The sequence below is a fragment of the Capra hircus genome, chromosome 17, assembly GCF_001704415.2.
Source record: "Capra hircus breed San Clemente chromosome 17, ASM170441v1, whole genome shotgun sequence".
NCBI classification, from domain to species: domain Eukaryota; kingdom Metazoa; phylum Chordata; class Mammalia; order Artiodactyla; family Bovidae; genus Capra; species Capra hircus.
In genome coordinates, this window is record NC_030824.1 from 22,581,372 (window position 1) to 22,599,596 (window position 18,225).

The 18,225-nt window shown below is 42.7% G+C and overlaps 1 protein-coding gene across 1 annotated transcript in view; it reads left to right on the forward strand.

The window, feature by feature from the left end:
• TMEM132C (transmembrane protein 132C) overlaps positions 1–18,225 on the forward strand; it is a 448,582-nt gene that overhangs the window by 268,460 nt on the left and 161,897 nt on the right. The window lies entirely within an intron of this gene.

Below are 18,225 nucleotides of genomic sequence, written 5' to 3' on the forward strand. Positions count from 1 at the left end.
TGATGTTTGGAACGAATGTTTTGTAGCGGTGTAGAACTGGGGCTCCTTGAATGTATGTCACTGCAGACTTCTGCATGCAAGGCAGGGTGAATGGATTGCTTGGCTGGATAGACAGATTTCCTGCCTCAGAATGAGTTACATAGGGATTTCCCTGGTTGTCCAGTTGTTAAGACTCCATGCTTCCAAGACAGGGGGCATAGGTTCATCCCTGGTCTCGAAACTAAGATTTTGTGTGCCTTGCTGTGCAGCTAAAAAATAGAGGAGGGAAGGAGTTGCATTAAAATGCTGAGACTCTGCAAGGATTTTAGTTTCAAAGCTAAAAGTTCACTATACTCTTTGATCCTTTCCAGAATTATACATCATCTCACAGTCATTCTAAACTAGTGTCTGACCAGCCTGTCTAACAGATCCATATATCATCTCACCCTGCTTTGTAGCATGCAGATTTATTAGGGTGCTATTCATCCCAGAACTATTTATACAAACTATTTAATATAGGTTGATGCCATCTGAACTTGGCATATGATGCAATAAGAAATACAGAGCCCCACCCATGAAGTGTTCTAGCCTAAAGCATCCAACATGTATCTAAACACATTTCTGTATCTTAAGACCAATTTAAAGGAAATGCAGGCATAAAGGAATACATTAAACGGCAATGAAAATACACCATCTGATAAATCCAGAATGTGGATATTCTCTAGGACTGAAGAGTTAGTATTTCAAAAACATCAGTTGCTTGAATAAAAGGAGGAGGGTAACAGTAGAGTAAAAAGGAGGAGAGTAAAGGAGACTTCAACCTAAAGGCAGAAGAAGAAAGGAAATCATAAAGATCAGAGACATTAAATAAAACAGGTTAAAAAAATAGAAAAAAATCAACAAAACCAAAAGCTAGTTCTTTGAAAGGGTAAAAAAAATTGGTAAACTTTTGGCCAGAGTCACCACAAAGAAATGAGAGCAAACCCAAGTAACAAAATAAAAAATGAAAAAAATGAGGCAACGCAACCAATATGGTAGAAATACAAAAAAAAAAAAAATTCAAGGAATACTATGAAAAATTCTGTGTCAACAAATTTGACAATCTAGAAGATATGGACAAGTTTCTAGAAACATACAGCCTACCAAAACTGAATCAGGAAGAAATAGATAACTTGAACAGATTGATCACTAGAGGTGAAATAGAATCTGTAATTAAAAAAAAAAAACTCCCCACAAATAATAGAGACTTAAGAACATAACAACCAGATACTGTACATGGACCTTGTTTAGATTTTGATGGGAACAAATCAATTCTATAAAATATCTTTGAGATAAGAGGGTACATTTTTATCATTAATTTTGTTGGGTATAATAATGGCAAGGTAATTATGTTTTTTTTAAAATCTTAAAGTATTTATGAGTGAAATGGAACACAATCTGGGTTTTGGTTTTAAATAGTTCATCATAAAGATGTTGAGGAGGATGAACGAAACAAGAATGGCTAGACGCAGTTCATTGTTGGAACAGACCAATGAGTATGTATATTTCACTACTGATAGTTATGTTAATGCCTATTTTTCTCATGGTAGAGTGACTGCTGTCAAACCCACCTACACAAAGAAAATCAGTGGACTGAGCTACTTTCTTTAGCCTGGGTGACCATTTGTCATGACACTTCCTTCTGCCCTGGTTCTGCTGAATTATTTTAATCCATAATGGTTCACCAGACTTACTCAAGAGATAGCCTAGGTCTGTTACCGGAATGCCAGGGAAACTTATATAAAGCTGAATGTTAAGATATAGATTCTGGTGACTTCCCTGGTGGTCCAGAGGTTAAGAATTTGCCTTGCAATGCAGGGGATGTGGGTTCGATCCCTGGTCAGGATCCCACCTGGCTGCTGAGCAACTAAGCCAGAGCACTCTAACTGGAGAAGCCTGGGCCTGGCAATGAAAGATCCAAAGAATGCAACAGAGATTCCACGAGCCACCGCTAAGACCTGACGCAGCCAATAAACAAATAAATGTTTGGGGGAAAGATACAGATTCTTTGGTGACTCAGGGAAGCAACTGTGAGGAAGCATGGTAAGATGAGTGATTGAGGGATGGGAGATGCGCTTTGTCATTATGAATAGCATAGTAAACATCACTTTAGTCTTGGAGGAACTGGCCAAAGACTGGATGGCCCATAGACGGAGGACATCTCAGCACAGCCATCAGGCTCCCCACCCCAAGTTTAGTGGAAATTATCTATTATTAAGGAAACTGTTTATAGCGGTGTAGGCAGGTTTGGTGTGAATATTCTCACCGTAACCACCTTCAAGCTACTGATGTGATACCGCTAAACACAAAGTTGGGAAGAGGGGTCTAGTAGCACTGCATAATATAGGATTTCCTCCACGCACACATGTAAACATCGCCTCAAGAGTCAAGATCATTGTAAACTGGTAAAATCATTCAGTTCAGTTCAGTCGCTCAGTTGTGTCCGACTCTTTGCAACCCCATGAACCGCAGCACGCCAGGCCTCCCTGTCCATCACCAACTGCCGGAGTTCACTCAGACTCGCGTCCATCAAGTCAGTGATGCCATCCAGCAATCTCATCCTCCATCGTCCCCTTCTCCTCCTGCCCCCAATCCCTCCCAGCATCCAAGTCTTTTCCAGTGAGTCAACTCTTCATATCAGGTGGCCAAAGTACTGGAGTTTCAGCTTTAGCATCATTCCTTTCAAAGAAATCCCAGGGCTGATCTCCTTTAGAATGGACTGGTTGGATCTCCTTGCAGTCCAAGGGACTCTCAAGAGTCTTTTCCAACACCACAGTTCAAAAGCATCAATTCTTCGGCACTCAGCCTTCTTCACAGTCCAACTCTCACATCCATACGTGACTACTGGAAAAACCATAGCCTTGACTAGACGGACCTTAGTCGGCAAAGTAATGTCTCTGCTTTTGAATATGCTATCTAGGTAAAATCATTAGGGAGTCATGATTTTGAGTATTACTACCTTTGTTTTCTAATGCAGATTATTCCCTTATAGGTTTGTATAACTTACATTTGAATAACTGCTGTTTAAATACCAGCTTGCTGTATTTCAGCCAGCGCACCACTGGTTTATAATGACCAGCGTGAAGTTTCCAAGAAGACAGGGGTAGACGTGGATGATGGATATGGAGGATTTTCAGAACAAACCTATGAAAACAGGATATTGGTGTTTCTTCTTATGAGTGAACGATGTTTGTGCCAAAGTTTGCAATGAAAGGGGCGAGAAGCCGTGTGCCTGAGAACAGATCAGGGGGAAAAAAAGAAATAAGAGAGTCTGAAGAAGCAACAGTGCTTAGGAAAGCCCCCAGTGTGCTCTGAGTTATGGACCTGGTTTCAAATATTTGATGAATTGCTGATAAAGGAATTTTTATGAACATCCTAGAGCAGAGGCATATTGAAGGCAGCAAAAGGTAATGACCAAAAGGGGACAGTGTTTTCTAAGCTAAACAGATGATGAAACAAGACAGTGAATTGGAAAAGCATTTGATCACAGCTGTTTTCACACAGATCTGAGAGAGGTGAGGGATGTCTGGTCCAGGAGAACTGGCCAGGACCGCTGTTCTTAAGTCAATTAAGGAGCAGGGAGTTTATATCCAAAGGAACGAGCTGGGTTTCAATGGCCACATACACATTCCAGTGGCATATTCACAAGGCAAATAGAGCATTTTTCACATCCATGCATGCCCATGCACACACACAAGCACAAACCCACAACTCTTTTAGGAAATTGAAGTGATGATCATTGGAACGTTTTTTTCCCATCCTTGGAATCCGTCTATGGCTTCTCATTCCCTGGGAGCCCCCCAGGGTCCTTATCTGGGAAAGGCATTGTCCCCACAGAGCTCAGCTGTCCCTAGCTCAGGAAGTCACTGGTTGGGTGGGGTGATGGCTTTCACAGGATTCCTGATGAGTGGAGCAGGAGACAGAAGCCAGCTCATACTACTAAGAACAGAACACGAAACAAGTGTGTTCAGTGTTTTTACTGCAAGGACCCTTTTGATTCCTCTTCCCTCCTGTGTCTTGAAAGATGGTATAAGATTGCATGGATGAAGGAAAGCTCTGCTTTTTTTAAGTTATATGTCTACTGGTGCTTCCCTGAGTGTGATATGCATGGTCATAGCGAGTGATGCTTTTTATTAGATTCATGAACAGACATTTTTTTTGTACCATCTTGTATTTATTTTAATATGCATTTGGAAAAAGAAGTTTGGTTTTTTAATGAGATAGTCACATATAGTTTCTTTTTAAAAAATAAATTTGCTAAAGTAAATAAAAAGTGGTAGTTCATTTAAAGAAATATATTAAATGATACTACATAGAGTATATGAATATGTCAGCAATTTGAGGGTGGGACTTGAGGAGACCCAAGTGGATATTTCACATGGATCAGCCCCTGGTACCCAGCATAGCCACTGTGACTGGAGGAGATGATTGGAGCAGAAAGAGCACCTCTCGTCATCTTAGTTGTATATGGACCTCGATCCCAGACAAATGTTTTCTTTTGAGTGCTTGGAAATACTGAAAGTCTTTAAAGTCTCTTTTGTCTGTCCTGTTAGCTTTATAGGACCTCTCAGATTACTGGGTAAGTAGGGATATAAATGTATGAGTCTGATTATTTTCTTTTTCTATTTATTGAGGTATAGTTGCTTTACAATACTGTATTCGTTTCTGCTGTACAATGAAGTGAATCATCTGTATTTACACATTTATCTCCTCCCTCTTGGTCCTTCGTCTCCCTGCCCTCCTACACATCTAGGTCACCACTGAGCACTGAACTGAGCTCCCTGTTCTATACAGCAGGTTCCTACTAGCTGTCTATTTTACGCATGGCAGTATATACATGCCAATCCTAGTTTCCCAATTCATCCCGCCCTGCCCCACCATATCTACACATCCATTCTCTGCTCCTGTGTCTCTATTCCTGCTCAGTAAATACATTCATCTGTACCATTTTTCTAGATTCCACAGATACGCCTTAACTTTTGATATTTGTTGTTCTCATCACAAGTCTTATTATAATGAAAGAGCCAACATCAGTGTACTGTTCCTTTATGTGCAGTATGTACCGGTTGCAAAATGCCATCCACTCATTTTATTAGTGGCAGAAGCTGGTTTGCACGCCTAGCAGGAAGCTTTCCCACTGCAGTGCCCAGAGTGATGTCGGTGGAGAGTAAACTGACCTGCCTGGCTGGATACAGTGGTTGTTGATTGCTCTGCTTGTTTAGCGATATCATGATTTTGCTTCAGGAACACCATGTAGGGGCCAGGCCAGCGGTGGGCTGCTTCAGTGACTGCTGGCTTCCTTTGTCCTAGCCAGCCCCCTGAGGAAGCACGTAGCAGACACCCTGAAGCAAGGTGGAACATTTGGACAACATTTATCTCAGAGAAATTTCGCTGACCTTCCTCTCCATCCATTCCATCCTCTGGGGAGGGGGCTCCATAGCATTGGGCGCAGATGAGTCTTTTTGAAAAATAGTTATTTATTTGGGTGCTTCGGGTCTTAGCCGTGGCACGCAGGATCTATGTCGTGTCACCCGGGATCTTTGGTTGCAGTGCACAGATTCTCTGGCTGTGGTGAGCGGGCTCTGGAGCGTGTGGGCTTCAGTAGTTGCTACAAGCAGACTCTCTAGTTGTGGCAGTCAGGCTTTTGGTTCTTCTGCAGCACGTGGGATCTTAGTTCCCCAATCAATCAGGGATTGAACCTGCGTCCTCTGCATTGCAAGGCAGATTCTTAACCACTGGACCACCAGGGAAGTCCCCAGCTGAGTCTTTCCTCCACATTACCTAGAGCTGGGCAAACCTTTCATTCTCTGATTTGGGGGAACCATTCATTACTGTCCCTTGCTACACAGTTTCCTTCACCTGCCTGTTGGATAAGCATGCTGCTGATGACTACTCTGAGGTGCCAGCTGTAGATCCCCAAGGACACAAGAAATTTAAAAATCCTCTCCATGGCAGAGAAAGGTTAGCACCCCGAGTCTGCATCTTTCTTCAAGGTCTCTAAGGAAAGAATGAATGGAAGTTTTCAGCAATGAAGCATCCAGCCTGCCTTCCCTAGAAAACCAACTGGCTTCCTGGGTGGGTATCTAGTAATTCAGTCCTCACCTTGGGACAAGAACATGCCTGCTCAGTGTTACGAGAGGTCATATAAATCAGTGGCTTTCAGCTAAGAATGTAAGGTTAACTACAGAAAATATTTGGCAATGTCTGGAGATATTTTTGGTTGTCACAACTGGGGAAGGATACTACTAGAATCTAGTGGATAGAAGCAACTAAACATCCCACAGCACACAGAACACTCCCTTTCCCCAAAGAAAATAGTGTCTGTCCCAAACTATTAATAGGCCAAGGTTGAAAACACCAGATATCAGTGAATGAAGGAGGGGGCTTCAAGAGAGGGCCGTGATGAGCTGCTTTGAAGCACACTTGCTGACTTTTTACTGAGGACCACTGCTCATATCCGCCCCATTTTTGTTTGTCATCAGATTTCACATCCCAGACCCTCTGTTCTTGCACTTTCTATCCCAGCCTTACTGGGCTTATTGCTGCTCTTGCAGCATGGGCCTATACTCTTTTCTAAGCTATGTAACAAATCTCGACATGTTTGGCAGCCTACAGTAGCATCCATTCATTAGCTCAGGGTACCATGGGTCAGAAGTCTCAGTAGGCCCAACTGAATTCTCAGCATGGGTATCATGGGCTGAAGTCTGTACCAGCCAGGCTGGTCCTTGTCTGCAGGCCCCGGGGTTGATTCTGCTTCCAAGAACACTCACTTGGCTGAACTCACTTCTGGCGGCCTTAGGACTGGGGACCCTGTTTCCTTGCTGGCTGTCAATCAGGGGTTGCGTTTGGCTACCCTCATTCCTTGGCTCATGGCCCCTTCCATCTTCAAAGCCAGCAACAGCCACCAAATCTCTCATGTAGAATCTCTCTGACATCTCCATCTGCCACCCACTGGAGAAAACTCTACTTTTAAAGTGTTGGTGTGATGAGATCAGTTCAGTTCATTTCAGTCTCTCAGTCATGTCCGACTCTTTGTGATGCCATGGACTGCAGCATGCCAGGCTTCCCTGTCCATCACCAACTTCCGGAGTTTAACCAAACTCGTGTCCACTGAGTCGGTGAGGCCATCCAACCATCTCATCCTCTGCAATCCCCTTCTCTTCCCACCTTCAATCTTTCCCAGCATCAGGGTCTTTTCAAATGAGTCAGCTCTTTGCATCAGGTGGCCAAAGTTTTAGAGTTTTAGCTTCAACATCAGTCCTTCCAATGAACACCCAGGACTGTCTCCTTTAGGATGGACTGGCTGGATCTCCTCGCAGTCCAAGGGACTCTCAAGAGTCTTCTCCAACACCACAGTTCAAAAGCATCAATTCTTCAGTGCTCAGCTTTCTTTATAGTCCAACTCCCACATCCGTACATGACTACTGGAAAAACCATAGCTTTGACCAGACGGACCCTTGTTCAAACCTCCCTAAACCTGGTTTAGGACTTCATGTTTTGGCTGTGCTGGATCATCCTTGGTGCTCCTGGGTGTTCTCTAGCTTCGGGTATCAGGTCTAGAGTGTGCAGGCTCAGTAGTTGCAGCAGCCAAGCTTAGATGCCCTGTGGCATGTGGGATCTTAGTTTTTCCGACCTAGGACTGAACCTGTGTCCCCTACATTAGAAGGTGGATGCTCCCACTAGACCATGCAAGGAAGTCCTTGGTCTGGGACTCGAATTCCCAATCGCAAAAGCCCTTAATGGCAAGGTTAGGGCTTAAGTAACCAGAGACAAGAATTGTGGGCAGCATCTTTAGAGTTCTACCTACCACGGAACCTTCACAATGAACTTTTCCTGCTGGAAATGACCATCCCTGGCCACTACCCCATTGTCCACTTGATTCTCCCACACCATCTCCGAGTCTTTTCAGAGCAGTCTTCCCCAGCCATCCTATTAAAAACTGCACCCTTTTATTTCCTCCCATATTCTCTCCCCAGCTTTATTTTTCCTTACAACTCTTGCCAGCATCTGACATGCGGTTTATTTTGCTTATGTTTTGGTGTAAAGTCTGTCTCTCCCAACTGGAATGTGAGTTTTCCGAATGAAAAAAATGGGCTCATGGGATATCCCACACCAAGAACAGCAGTCAGTTCTTGTGACACATCCAGTGGTGCTTGTCAAATGAGTAAGCACCATAATGGGTTAAAAAGGAGAAATCCAGATTTTTATATAGAAGCTTTGGATTTTATTTCAGTGTTGGCCATTTGTGTTCATCTTCTGGGGCTGCACACAAAAAAAAAATGACCGTGGACTGGGTAGCTTAAGTAACAGATGTGTTGTTTCAAAGTTCTAGAAACTGGAAGTCCGAAATCAAGGTAAAGGCAGGCTTGGTTCCTTCCTAAGTGTTCTGAGGGATCACCTATGCCAGGCTTCTGTCCTTGGGTTATGGATGACCATCCGCATTTTCACATGGCATTCTCTGTATTTTGTTGTTTAGTCGCTAAGTCATGTCTGACTCTGGGACCCCTTGGACTTTAGCCCACCAGGCTCCTCTGTCTACGGGATTCTCCAGGCAAGAATACTGGAGTGGATTGCCATTTCCTCCTCTAGGGGATCTTCCTTACCCAGAGATCAAACCTGGGTCTTTTGCTTGGCAGGCAGATTCTTTGCCACGAGCCACCTAGGAAGTCCCTCTCTCTGTATAGTGTCTGTTTTAAATTCCCCCTTCTTATAAGGCACAATCATCTTGGATTAGTGTTCTTCCTAAGAACTATAACTGGATCACCTCTGTAAAGGCCATATCCCCAAGTAAGTTACATTCGAAGGTACTGGGGGTTACAGCATATGAATTTGTAGGGAAAAGTACAGTTCAACCCATAATAGCAGCTATTTATATTTTTCCTTTTCTACCTACACTGAGGATCAGATTCAGCCCTCCACAGTCTTATAGGGCCAGAGACCAACTAGTACCTTGCTCCCTCCCACAACCCCCACTCAAGACACACAGATGCTCACACGTTCTAGGATCTATCACGGCATCTTCTAGAAGTTCAGTGGCTTTGAGAAGCTTCTAGAGAGTGCTTTTCACATGGTAATTAGAGCTGACCCTGAGATGGATGGCTTGGAAGATGGAAATTAGGCTTCCTGTGTTCAAAAATTTGTACTGAACATTGATTTTCTTCAAGGAATATTTAATCATCCCTGTATTACACCTGAGTCGGGCACATTTTTGAATAGAGGAGGAAACGTTTAACCACTAGAAAATGTGATCATATAATAGCATCAATTATAAACATGTGGTGTACATGAGCTGGCTCAGGTACAGTCAGGCAGGACAAGAAGCACCACCAGGGCTGGTCCACACTTGAGTCTTGTGTTGATGCATCTCACTATCCCAGTATCCAGCATGGTATCTGCTGGGAAAAGTTGGTCCTCACTATTAACATGAGAGATGAAAAGAACATGTCAGTGTTATTCAGAGCTGTCTCTGAAAATCTAAAATCATCTCCCCAACAACCAGCAGCAGCAGCCCTACACGTTGGGGTGGGGGTGGGGGGCAGTGTCAGTGGACAACCAGTGAACTAAGGCCATCCCCTTGGGACAGATGATGAAAAAGAGCAAGGTCAACTGCATGACTTTCCTAAAGTCATGGAGCTCATCACAGCAGATGCAGGACCGGAAGCTGGGTTTCCTGCATCTGGTTCACTGCCTTCCCCTCCACACTGGATGCTGAAACAAAGGCTGCTCTCACATCACCATGGACCAAGGGCTCCAGCTCCTTCCCTAGAAACCAGGCATCCTCATGTCTTATCCTCTAATCCCACTGTTCTAACACTGACTATCCTTGTAAAACTTCTCATCCTGGGTGGGACCCAAATTCCTGCAACTGCTAGTTTCTTGGAGTAAATAGGAACACCCACTGACCTCAGTAAAGAAGACACTTAATTAACAAGATCGGGCTCTTTAAAACCTGTGCCTTCCTCTCATCTCAGCAGCTCATCTCCCCACCCAAGTCAGAGATGAATCCAGCCTCTGCACCCGTCAACAAGAATCCTCCTATTTTCTTGAACCATGAAGTGGAAAGAACAATTTGTAGCTTCAGTGAAACCTCCAGTCTTGAGCAAAATTCGGATGCAGCAAAACCCAATTTCAAGCGAAGTCATATTTCATGAGGCAGTCCTTGTGGACAGTCGAGGTGGGAGGCATCCCTGCCTTAGGACAAAGGAGGGGCTTTTATATGCTAATGTGTCTTTAATCTTTGTCACTTAAGCATAACTTGGTCTTCTCAGGGCCATGGTGGCAAGTATGTTTTAGCAAAATCATTTAGCAAATCATTTAAAAGTAAGACTTGGAAGAAGTTTCTAAAGAAAAAGTGCAGCTGCAGCTGATAAGCTCTTGCTGCTCTGTGTGTGATGCTAATTTGGGCACCCCAGGCCTGAAAGGTGGAGATGGGGTTTATCATCACTTCCCACCCTGCTGGTTCCCTTCTGGTAACCACCTTTGCTTGGCGACATCTCAGTTCAGTTCGGTTCAGTTGCTCAGTCGTGTCTGACTCTTTTCGACCCCATGAACTGCAGCACGCCAGGCCTCCCTGTCCATCACCAACTCCTGGAGTTTACTCAAACTCATGTCCATTGAGTTCATGATGCCATCCAACCATCTCATCTTCTGTTGTTCCCTACTCCTCCCGCCTTCAATCTTTCCCAGCATCAGGGTCTTTTCAAATGAGTCAATTCTTCACATCAGGTGGCCAAAGTATTGGAGTTTCAGCTTCAACATCAGTCTTTCCAATGAATATTCAGGACTGATTTCCTTTAGGATGGACTGGTTGGAACTCCTTGCAGTCCACGGGCCCCTCAAGAGTCTTACACCACAGTTCAAAAGCATCAATTCTTCAACATTCAGCTTTCTTTATAGTCCAACTCTCACATCCATACATGACTACTGAAAAAACCACAGCTTTGACTAGATAGACCTTTGTTGGCAAAGTAATGTCTCTGCTTTTTAATATGCTATCTAGGTTGGCCATAACTTCTCTTCCAAGGAGCAAGCATCTTTTAGTTTCACGGCTGCAGTCACCATCTGCAGTGATTTTGGAGCCCCCAAAAATAAAGTCTGACACCGTTTCCACTGTTTCCCCATCTATTTGCCATGAAGTAATGGGACCAGATGCCATAATCTTAGCTTTCTGAATGTTGAGTTTTAAGCCGGCTTTATCATTCTCCTCTTTCACCTCCATCAAGAGCCTCTTTAGTTCCTCTTCACTTTCTGCCATAACGGTGGTGTCATCTGCATATCTGAGGTTATTGATATCTCTCCTGGCAATCTTGATTCCAGCTTGTGCTTCATCCATTCCAGCATTTCTCATAATGTACTCTACATATACATTCAATAAGCAGGATGACAATATACAGCCTTGACGTATGCCTTTCCCAATTTGGAACCAGTCTGTTGTTCCATGTCCAATTCTAACTGTTGCTTCCTGACCTATATACAGATTTCTCAAGAGGCAGATCAGATGGTCTGGTATTCCCACCTTCTGAAGAATTTCGACAGTTTATTGTGATCCACACAGTCAAAGGCTTTGGCATAGTCAATAAAGCAAAAGTAGATATTTTTCTGGAACTCTCTCGCTTTTTTGGTGATCCAGTGGATGTAGGCAATTTTATCTCTGGTTCCTCTGCCTTTTCTAAGTGCAGCTTGAACATCTGGAAGTTTACGATTCACGTATTGTTGAAGCCCGGCTTGGAGAATTTTGAGCATTACTTTGCTAGCATGTGGGATGAGTGCAATCGTGCGGTAGTTTGAGCATTCTGTGGCATTGCCTTCCTTTTGGAATGAAAACTGACCTTTTCCAGTCGTTTGGCCACTGCTGAGTTTTCCAAATTTGCTGGCATATTGAGGGCAGCACTTTCACAGCATCATCTTTCTGGATTTCAAATAGCTCCACTGGAATGCCATCACCTCCACTAGCTTTGTTCATAGTGATGCTTTCTTAGGCCCACTTGACTTTACATTCCAGGATGTCTGGCTCTAGGTGAGTGATCACACCATCGTGATTATCTGAGTCGTGAAGATCTTTTTTGTACAGTTCTTCTGTGTATTCTTGCCTCCTCTTCTTAATATCTTCTGCTTCTGTTAGGTCCATACCATTTCTGTCCTTTATCGAGCCCATCTTTGCATGAAATGTTCCCTTTATATCTCTAATTTTCTTGAAGAGATCTCTAGTCTTTCCCATTCTATTTTTTCCCTCTATTTCTTTGCACTGATGACTGAGGAAGGCTTTCTCATCTCCTTGCTATTCTTTGGAACTCTGCATTCAAATAGGTATATCTTTTCTTTTCTCCTTTGCCTTTTGCTTCTGTTCTTTTCTTAGCTATTTGTAAGTCCTCCTCAGAAAACCATTTTGCCTTTTTGCATTTCTTTTTCTTGGGGAAGGTCTTGATCCCTGCCTCCTATACAGTGTCACAAACCTCCGTCCATAGTTCTTCAGGCACTCTATCAGATCTAATCCCTTGAATCTATTTGTCACTTCCACTGTATAATGATAAGGAATTTGATTTAGGTCATACCTGAATGGGCTAGTGGTTTTCCCTACTTTCTTCAATTTAAGTCTGAATTTGGCAATAAAGAGTTCATGATCTGAGCCACAGTCAGCTCCTGGTCTTGTTTTTGCTAACTGTTTAGAGCTTCTCCATCTTTGGCTGCAAAGAGTGTAATCAATCTGATTTCAGTATTGACCATCTGGTGATGTCCATGTGTAGAGTCTTCTCTTGTGTTGTTGGAAGAGGGTGTTTGCTATGACCAGTGTGTTTTCTTGGCAAAACTCTGTTAACCTTTGCCCTGCTTCATTCCATACTCCAAGGCCAAATTTGCCTGTTATTCCAGGTGTTTCTTGACTTCCTACTTTTGCATTCCAGTCTCCTATAATGGAAAGATCATCTCTTTTGGGTGTTAGTTCTAGAAGGTCTTGTAGGTCTTCATAGAACCATTCAATTTCAGCTTCTTCAGCATTACTGGTCAGGGCATAGACTTGGATTACTGTGATATTGAATGGTTTGCTTTGGAAATGAACAGAGATCATTCTGTCGTTTTTGAGATTGCATCCAAGTACTGCACTTCAAACTCTTTTGTTGACTATGATGGCTACTCCATTTTTTCTAAGGGATTCTTGCCCACAGTAGTAGATAGAATGGTCATTTGAGTTAAATTCACCCATTCCAGTCCATTTTAGTTCACTGATTCCTAAAATGTCAACGTTCACTCTTGCCATCTCCTGTTTGACCACTTCCAAATTGCCTTGATTCATGGAGCTAACATTCCAGGTTCCTGTTCAATATTGTTCTTTTCAGCATCAGACTTTACTTCCACCACCAGTCACATCCACAACTGGGTGTTGTTTTTGCTTTGGCTCCGTCTCTTCATTCTTTCTGGATCTAGTTCTCCACTGATCTCCAGTAGCATATTGGGCACCTACCGGCCTGGATAGTTCATCTTTCAGTGTCCTGTCTTTTTGCCTTTTCCTACTGTTCATGGGTTCTCAAGGCAAGAATACTGAAGTAGTTTGCCATTTCCTTCACCAGTGGTCCACGTTTTGTCAGAACTCTCCACCATGACACATCCATCTTGGGTGGCCCCACACAGCGTGGCTCATAGTTTCATTGAGTTAGACAAGGCTGTGGTCCATGTGATCAGATTGGTTAGCTTTCTGTGATTGTGGTTTTCAGTCTGTCTGCCCTCTGATGGAGATGGATGAAAGGCTTATAGAAGCTTCCTGATGGGGAGACTGACTGAGGGGGAAACTGGGTCTTGTTCTGATGGGTGGGCCCATGCTCAGTAAATCTTGCCTGTTAATTAATCACAGCAATGTATCTCCTCCAACTAGTAAGGTTAGCAGGGCAGTGCTGTGTGCATGTATAAGTTTTTAAGCTATTCCTTTCATAAGATAACTTTGTATGTAATTTAAGAAATCAAATAATTCTGCAGAGTTTGTTGGTTAAAAACTGTATCTAACATTCTCAAAGTGACAAAAATACAGGAATAGAGAACAGATCAGAGTCTGTGGGGGCTAAGTGGTGGGCAGGTATGACTATTAAGGAGTAACATTAAGGAGTGTCTTTATGATGGTGGAATTCTTCTGTGTTCTGGTTGTGGTGATGATTCCTTTAATCTACACATGTGATGTGATTTTATAGAACTACACCACTCCCCCAAAGATGCAGGTGACAGACGTAGAGAACAGGTTTGTGGTTGCCAAGGGGGATGGGAGTAGGGGAGGGATGCGTTGGGAGTTTAGGATTAGCAGATGCTAACTATCCTGCACAGAACAATAAGCAACAAGGTCCTACTGTATGGCACAGGGCACTCTATTCAGTATCCAGGGATAAACCATCATGGAAAGGAATCTGGAAAAGAATATATGCATATTTATATATATATATAATACATAACTGAATCACTCTGCTATACAGCAGATATTAACACAACATTGTAAACCAACTATACTTCAATAAAATAATAGTTTTATAAAAGTGCACATGAATACAAGTGACATCTAAATGGGGTGTGAACGTGAATTCATAGCATAGCAGCAATGTCAGTTTCCTGGTTTTGAAAATGTACTCTGACCATGTATGAAAGCATTACAGGGGGAAGCTGGGGGAAGATGTATAAGAATTCTTTATACTTCTTGTTAATCGCAAACTATCAACCTGTTTCAAAATTTAAAGTTATTTTGAAAAATACTGCAGTAAGTTGTTCCCTTCTACAGCCTTTCTCCACATACAGAAGCAAAATTCCTACTTGTTTGGCATTTGTCGCCATATCACTAAGCAACATAAGGTTGATAATTCTTCATTTTTAAAAATTTATTTCATTAAAGTGTAGTTGATTTTCAGTGTTGTGTTACTTTCTGCTGTACAACAAAGTGATTCAGTTATACATATATATGCAATCTTTTTCATATTCTTTTTCATTATGGTTTATCATAAGATGTTGAATAGAATTCACTATGCTCTACAGTAAGACCTTGTTTTTTATCTATCTTATATACACTAGTTTGCATCTGCTAATCCCAATCTCCCAAACCATCCCTCCCTCATTCATTTGTTTAGTTTTAGGCAATAGCTATAAAATATTTCACTATGAAGAATAAGAATCTATCTTTTCTCCCCACCTTTTCTGTGTCTCCATCTCTCCAATAATACAATCATATTTTATCTAGATTAATAATTTGTGTTTAAAATATTATAAGTACGTGTACTAATCACAGTAAAACCAAGTATTAAATAATGATGACTCTTCTGCATAATAATGGTGTAGTCCCAGAATTAAAAACTAATTTGGTTTTATTATTTCTTCATTTTCTGTTTATTATTTTTCTTCATTTTCTTCATAGTCCCCAACTCTTTGCTGATTATCTAAGTCTCCATTCAAATATTTTCACATCAACTTTATCAGGAAATTTGCAGTTTCCTGGAGACATCATAGACTGTTGTCCATGCTGGTGCTCAGTTATTATCCAGGACCTCTGTTCACCATGAACCTACTATGCATCTCTGTCATGTTTTTTTTTAATTTCACTTCCTGGGTCTCACAATTTTTTTCTATATTTACCCCCTTGTTTGATGGAGCACATCCTCAAGTAGTTTTCTGAGCAAGGGTGTAGGAAGTCAATTTTTGGAGAACTTGCATATCTGGAAACATTTTCTTCATCAGTAGGCTGGATATCAAATGGTAGGTTGGAAATCATTTCCCCTTTGATTTTTGAAGATTTAAAAAATTGTTCTTTCTCTAATTATGGCAAGTAGGGGGCTACTCATTGTGGTGGCTTCCCTGTTGCAGAGACGTGTTCTAGGAAGGACGGGGTTCAGTAGTTACGGCTCACAGGCTTAGTTGATCCGCAGCATGTGGGTTCTTCCCAGACCAGGGATCGAAGCCATACCCCTGCATTGGCACGTGGATTCTTAACCACTGGGCCACCAGGGAAGTCCTGAAGGTATTTTTGATCACCTTGTAGTTCCCAGAGTGACTGTGGTGAATCTTGTATCCATTCTGATCCCTGATCCTTTCTCGGTCTGGAGGACTACAGAATTCACCTATCTGTATGCAGTGTCCTGAGCTGTATCAGTCCTCTGTCTTGGGTTCATCACCCAGTAAGGCTTTCCAATTTGGACACTTCTATCCTTTCATTTGGGTAAATTTCTTTAAATTACTACATTGGTGATTCCTGCTCTCCCTTTTGTGTGTTTTTATATTGTTCAGATGTTGAACCTCAAAGTAATTCTCTTCCATTTCTTTTTTTTTTTTCTACTTCCTAAAACATATGTCTTCAACGCTATCCATCAACCATTCCACTGACTTTCCATTTCTGTGTGTGTTAGTCGCTCAGTCGTGTTCGACTCTGTGCAGCCTCACAGACTGTAGCCCACCAGGCCCCTCTGCCCATGGGATTCTCCAGGCAAGAATATTGGCGTAGGTTGCCATTTCCTTCTCCAATTCTGCTCTTATATTTTTTAATTTCCAAGGGCTCCTTTCTTTCCCCTTTTGCGTTTACTAGATAGCAGTCTGTTTTTGTTTCATGACTGCAGTATCTTCTCTGATGGCTCTGTGAATGTGAACGACTGTGTATTTTATTAATTTTGGTCTTTCCTGCATAGGCTATATTTTCTACAGATTTCTTTTGCTTTCTTTTTTTTTTTTTTTTTTTACTTTGTTCCCTGTGTCATGTATAAACTTTTCTCAGAGTCCTAAGCTTCTTGATTCTTGTTTGCTCATGTCAAGAAAAAATGAGGGCCTAAAAGTCCATTAGAGGCTCTGAGTCCGTGAGTGGGACTTGCTGACTACAAGCTTTGCTGAAAGGCAACCTGGCTGGCTGGCTGGAGAGGCTGCAGGACCAGTACCTGATGACCTAGAATATGGTATTTTCCCTAGAGGGTGAAGGTCCAGCTCTGGGGACAGAGTCCCAGGAATCTCCGTGTTCAGTGTGCGTTGTGTCGCATGACGCCGCACGTGCTTCGGGGCATGGTAACCCGAGTCTCGGGTCTTCGTGGTCCCTCAGGCCTGATGGGAAGTCTGGCAGTCACCCCGAGACAGAAGGGCATTAGTATCTGGCTGCTTCATAAACATACTTTTAGCTAATCCTCCATATTAGCCCTCATAGACTCCCACTTTTAGTGGTCCCACTGAGACGGGGAGATTTCATGGTCTAAACTCTATCGGTTCTTAGCTACTCTTGCCAACAGCTCACAACTTAGTTTGGAAGTTCAGCTGACAATTTCACCCCTTTGGACATCAGCGTTCAGGTCTCCAAGTCGTTTACGTTGGCTGCATCTCTCCTCCTCATATTCATGGGCTTTTAAAAATAGTCCCCTCATACTTCCCTGGTGGTCCAGAGGGTAAGAATCTGCCTGCCAATGCAGGGGACATGAGTTCGATCCTTGGTCTGGAAAGATCACACAGGCCATGGGGCAGTCGAGCCTGTGTGCCAACTACGGAAACTCACATGTCCTGGAGCCCATGCTCCACAACAAGAGAAGCCACTGCAACGAGTAGCCCCCACACAACTAGAGAGTAGCGCCCTCACTGCAACCAGAGAAAGCCCACATGCAGCAATGAGGACTCAGTGCCACCAAAAATAAACAAGATAAAATAAAAAAAATTAATTACAATAAAAATAGTCCCCTCAACTTCCCTTTAAATGGAATTTGTGAAGAAAGGAGAAGTCGGTATTTCTGTTCAATCTGCTACTTTTCTCACCAGTTTATTGATGGGAAGACTGAGGTTCAGAAAGGCTGAGAGATGTGGCCAAAACAACAATTCTAAGAGAAGCACTTGGCCTTTTTAAAAAGTCCATGGATAGTGTATTCAGCTGAGCTTATTTCCAGAGGAGACCTGGCAGGTCACGTGAAGCAGGTCGGGGGCCTCCCTGGGGTGATACAACAATAACGTTTACTAAGTGCTTGTTGTATACCCGGCACTGTTCTGATTTCTTTATATGTGTTATTAATAATACATTTCATCATCGCAACAGCGTTATAGCATAGGTTACTATTAACATATCCATTTACAGAGGAAGGAAGTAAGACAAAAGAGTTTATTGTTTACCCAAAGCCACACTGGGCAAAGTGGAGAAAGCAGCGTGTACACCTCCACCAGGGTTTCTGAACTTGGGCACATTGGGCACTTGGAACTTGTTAACTCGTGTTGGGGGACATGTTCTGTGCCTTG